The 5,406-nt window shown below is 44.3% G+C and overlaps 1 protein-coding gene across 7 annotated transcripts in view; it reads left to right on the top strand.

Moving 5' to 3' along the window:
- Nucleotides 1-20: 20 nt before the first annotated feature.
- The window catches only part of ZMYM4 (zinc finger MYM-type containing 4), a 33,048-nt gene continuing 27,662 nt past the window's right edge, over nt 21-5,406 (top strand). For 6 of the 7 annotated variants that reach the window (XM_027661414.1, XM_027661413.1, XM_027661419.1 and 3 more), the window contains exon 1: nt 5,320-5,406. This exon is cut by the window's right edge. The gene's annotated coding sequence lies outside the window, so the exon portion shown is untranslated. Of the gene's footprint in view, nt 609-5,319 lie in introns of those variants that run through there. The other variant, XM_027661415.1, reaches the window with a different exon arrangement.

Genomic DNA, 5,406 nt, shown 5'->3' with positions numbered 1-5,406 from the left:
TGGCCATCCCAGCTCTTGGCTGGAACCCTTGTGCCAGTACCTTTAGCCGTGCACATCCCAGGACTTGTTCCATCCTTGTCCCCTCTTGGTGTCTAAGCACATTGTCCTTACTCATCTAATTAGAACCGTTAATTTTGGAAAACGCCTCCAAAATCATCAAGTCCAACCTTACTCGAAGAAACGCTTCATCATTTAAACCAAGGGAAGGTTCTTTGTGGCCAACACCTTGTAGCTGTGAAGGAGCTGAGGGAGATTAACTTTTTAAGCAGTGCTGAAAATAATCTTGCAGTGAGTCCCGGCCTCTTTCCTGCACACAGGTAGCTTTTGGTTGAAAACTTTCTGCTAGGAATGAGGTTAAATCACACTTGTGTGGAAGAGTCCATAGTTCACTCCAAGGCTCTGAGCTGTCCAGTTCCCTTTTCCCAAAGATGAAGAAGTTTTCCCGTTCTCCAGCGTTGAGAAAGGCGAGAGCAGAGGCTCAAGTTTTCCGTTGCTGTATGTGAGAGAAGGTTAATTTGCTGAATTTGTTTCAGGGAACTTGGAACTTGTGATTACAGTGAAACAAATTGTTGGTGAACAGAACACTTGACCTCGCAGGGTCTCATTGGGTGAGTTGTGTAGACATTTGACTGCTCTGCAGTTATGGAAATGAACATCCTCAGTGAATTGGCTCAGACCTGTGTCTTAGTTATGAGCAAACTCCAAGAATTTTGTGGAATTGCTCACAGACATTACATAAACATGCAGGTCTTTGGGGGATCAAATTTTGGCTGGCTGAAAGAAGCTTAAAGGGAAGTGGCTGCAAGTAGGACAGTAACTTAAGAAATCTTGAATTAAGCTTCATTCCCAGTAATTGAAGTGTCAGTGGACATAAGGAAATGCTTCCACACCATGGGAACAGTCAGGTGTTGGAGCAGGTTGCTCAGAGGTCTGTCCTGGTGTCTCGTGGTCTCTTCATGCTTGTTGCCTTGACATGCTCTGTTTGTCTGTTGAGTTATTTGGTGTCAGGAGCAGAAAAAGAGAAAGTTGCCTTTTTTTTTCTCTCGGACTTGTCAGTTTTCTGCTGAGGAATAACAAATTATCGTCAAGTCAGTGTCATCTCCACTGCTCTCAGGTAAAATCATTTGTCTCTCAGTTGGCTGATTATTCCTTGGGTGCCAGGTCTAGAAGTCTCCATCAATCATTGCTCCACATGTGCCTGTAGGTTGTGGAAAATCCCTTCTTGGTCCCCAGTCTGACACTGAGGTTATGCCTGATGGTGCCAGAATGGCTCCTGTGAGCTTTTAGAAACAAACAGCAGCCCCAGGGCAGTGCATTCTGCCTGTCTGGACCCTTCAGAGTCTTGGCAGGTGAATTCCTCGTCTTCCCTCCCATCCCAAGGCCAGTTTTGCACCGAGGTGTTCTTGAGGAACGTGGGGAGAAGTGAATCCTTGTGGGCTGCTCCAGGGGCTGATGGAACCTGTGAAGATGAACAAACCCTAATTCCAGCACTAATAATTAACGAGGTCATGGAAGACCTGCATGTCCCATTGCCCTGCCCCATAGTGATCCAGTTCCCATTCTGCAGGAGCTCCTGATGGTGGACTCTTCCAGGTCCTGTGCCAAAGGCATCATGAGCATTTCTTATAAAAATTATTTTCCTTTGTGTGGAAAAAATAAAGACCAGTGTAACGATTTCTTCAGAGAGGAGCTTAGCAAGTGCTGGTGTTTTCAGAGTTGTTCCTTCCTATATTTAAATCTTTTGCAAATATTATTCCAGAAGCACATGCATGAAACTGGCATGTTGGAAATCCCATGGATAAGCAGCCACCAGCTCTTTGCTCAGTCCATAATGATGAGCAACAAACTAAATAATAAAGTGTTTGCCAGTCTAAGACTAGCATAGAAGTTTGTCTAATTTTGATTTTTAATAGCATCTGAAAAGTTTTTATGGCTAAATTGGTTTAGAGCAGGTTCATTTCCACCCCAAACCAAAACTGTTTTATATTGTGAGGAAAATATTTAACGTATTTAACTTTGAAAATTACTAAATAGCATCAACTTGAAAGGTGGCTGCTAGTAAGGTTTTTTTATGTAGTTTATAAAAATATTTGTGGCAATTTAGCTTTAATTTGTATATAATATCGTTGTCTTAAACAGTTTATATTTTGACTGGAATGGTCATTTATTTACAACAGTTCTCTGTAACCCCTTGGACTAGACAGGGCAATTTGGGCTGGACTGAAATTAGACACTTGGGCTCTTGGCCATTAATTTGGTGTGAACAGGTGAACACCTGGGTGTCCACATCAATAAAACAGCTGCTGGCAAAAAGATTTTTAATTTTGCATGACTGCAATTAAAAATTGAAGGAGATCATCTGATTTAGAAAGTTTTGTTACCAAATTACCCCAGAATGGTACAAAGACCATGAAAACATTTCCCTGCCAAGGCTTGTGCACCCCTGAGGATGCTTTGCTGTCATGATCTTGGAATTCTCCTAAAAATAAGCCCAGTGGATCTCAGGTGTTTACACTGTGTAAAATACAGGTCAGCTCAGCTCTCTGTGTCACTCCAAGGCCCTTTACAGGATTAGGGGCGTGGATATTAATTCTGAAATCACTCCTGAAGTTCTTGAAGTTTTCTCTCATTTGGGGTTGAACTGGATGATCTTCCAACCCAAACCATTCTGTGATTCTGACTCTTGTATCCCATCATTCCTTCCAGCTGTTCCAATTCCCATTGGCCTTTCCTTAAATAAGTCTTGTAGGGATTTTTATCTGATGAACTCCAGGGTTTTCTGTCAGTGACTGCCCTGGTTCAGATGGTTCCAGCATCCGTTCTGTGAGTGTTGTCAAGAGCTCTTGGACCTCACTGCTGCTTTTCCTTGTACCACTTATTCTCTGTGATCATCTAAACTCTTCAAAACAAGGTTTCTGCAGCAGAGAATATTTCATCAAGGGCCTGTGCTCTCAGTCCATCATCTTAGCCTGTGTTCTGCCTGTACCCCCAGACTCTTTTCCTTTGACTCTCTGGAAGTGCTCCTCAGAAATTTCAAGGGAAATAAAAAGTTTAAGAGGCTGTAACTTGCTTTGCTGAACTGGTGTTGATCAAAAAATGATGTGATATATCAGTCCTTTCTGTAAATATTGATTGAAGAATGATAGTAATGTACTTAGTTTTGGTTACCATATTTACTGTCTGCTTTGGGTAAATATTACAAGGCTTACTTACACAATAGATAGTTTTAAAGTGTGTTGTGTCTAATACCTTTGAAGTTTTTAGTAAGAAATGTATGATGATAATTACTGTAATAACCAAAGTTTATTGCATCGGATTTTTGGTAATAAACCCAGAAGGATAATTCTGCATTTGGTCCTTTTCTCTTTTGATAGCTGATCCACAGTCCCAGGGCAGGATAAATTGCTGCTGCCAGAATTTCTTAATTTCCATTGGAAAGAGAGGAACCCTGAATCATTAGCCTGATAAACTAATGCTTAGTTGTCTAAATTTAGGTGAGAAGAACCTGAGACAGAATTAGCTCAACTGCACAGTTATTCCTACAGGAGACATTTTGGAGTACTTCCCTTTTTTAATTATTTTTTGAATAACTTATCTGTGTACTTTTGTGAATCTTGCTATTTGTTAAAACAGTCCAAAGTAAGTGGAAAGACTTAATCTTTATTGAAATTCATCTTTAAATGGTGTTGTTTGCTCAAGGAAGCTTTATGAAACACAGTTAATGCAGACTATGAACAGGTTTTATTATGTTTAATAGTGGAACAGGTGAAAAGAATGTAATCTTCTCACTGGCCATACTTTTGAAAGCTTTGGCCAAAAGTGTTTGTGGTGTGGGGAATGCTGTTTTGCTTGTGGGATGCTAAATATGTAACTGAACTGAAATAATTGCTTTGGAGTTACTAACTACCTGCTGAGCATCACGGCAGAAATGTGCATTGTTGTGATGTGGGACCTGCTCTGATATTGGAGATTTTTTACATCCCTGTAATTTCTGTTCAGTTTTTCTGCCTTGTGCTGTGAGAAATAGGAATTATCTTTATCTGGGCTCTCTCACAGATTTGGTGTAACCAAATTCTCAGCCTTAGGAGTGGTTTGTAGTGTCTGAACCAGCAGCAGGGAAGTTCAGCACAGAGCCAGGGTGAGGTTTTGAGGGGAGAAGTTCTTTGTTTTGATAAGAAAGTCTTTCTTGTGGATGTCTTGGTTTGTTGCTGTGTGGTTTGTGTCTGTGTGTGTTTCTAAATTTGCAATGCCCGAAGATCAGCACATCAAACTACGGTGTCTTTGCAAAGACCCTTGCAAGGAAATGTGTATTATTAATTAATATTAGTGAGAAGTGCTTGGTTGGAGCAACCTGGGCTAGTGGAAGGTGTCCCTGTCCATGGCAAGGGGAGTGGAACGAGGTGATTCTTAATATCTCTTCCAACCCAAGCCATTCCATGACTCTGTGATTGCAAGGTGAAGCCTTCACATGTGGAGCTGCTTCCTTCTCAAATCCACGATTTTGTGGCTGAATGGGAGAAGGGCTTGGATCCCCCTCTGGTTTTTTGTAGGTATAGATTAAACCCACCAATATTTCAGAAAAAAATAAGGCTCCCTGTAACTTCCTGCGTGTCAGACTCACCTTGGCCCCGTGTGGGTTGGTGACTGTGCAGGTTCTGTGTGTGTGTTGGGTGGTGTTGGGTGGGGATGGAAACCGTAAGGTTTGCTTGGAAGTGGCCCCTGAATGTTCCAAAAAACTCAGGAATGCCTGAAAAACCTGGGGACGGAAAGGGACGATAAACTTCCATGCTGAACTGCTCCCTGTGATTTCTGGTGAATCGTCCAGGGCTCTTAAAATGAAAGGGGAGCAGCAGGTCCCTGAATGTTCTGTCCTGGCACTGAAAAACCGCAGATGTGCAAGTAAGGGTAAAACTGCATTTCTTAGGGAGCCACGAGCAGCTGGAAAATGCCCGCCTTGCCTTTTTACACCTATTGGAGGTCGTTTGGGATTCGCCTTTAAAGACACCCATCGGTCTCCATTGAATTAGCCCGAGACTTGATTAGAAATGAGCTTTCCCGGCGTCGGGCAGGGCTCGGGGCAGCCCCCGGCCGCAGCCTGCCCATGTGCGGCTGTGGCTGTGCCCGTTCCCGGGGGAAGGGCGGGCGGTGCCGGGGGGTCCCGGGGCTGGAGGGGGGGTCTGGCGGCCCGGCCTGGGCGGCTCTCTGGCCGTGTGACCCCGGCGGGTTCTCTTCCTGCCGCAGCCCGGCTTTTCCTGTGCCGGTACCTGCCGCAGCCCCGGGCTCTTTGTTACCCTCGGCGGCCGCTCCGCAGGGTCGGGTCCGCGGGGATGGGCGGGCAGCGGCTCCGGCAGAGCCCCTGTGCCACCCCTCGTGTGCCACCCCTCGTGTGCCACCCCTCGTGTGCCA

The sequence above is a fragment of the Corapipo altera genome, unplaced genomic scaffold (genome assembly GCF_003945725.1).
Source record: "Corapipo altera isolate COAL_440 unplaced genomic scaffold, ASM394572v1 201, whole genome shotgun sequence".
Taxonomy (NCBI): Eukaryota; Metazoa; Chordata; class Aves; order Passeriformes; family Pipridae; genus Corapipo; species Corapipo altera.
The sequence above is the reverse complement of the archived record's forward strand: the minus strand, read 5'-3'. Positions and strand labels throughout refer to the sequence as shown.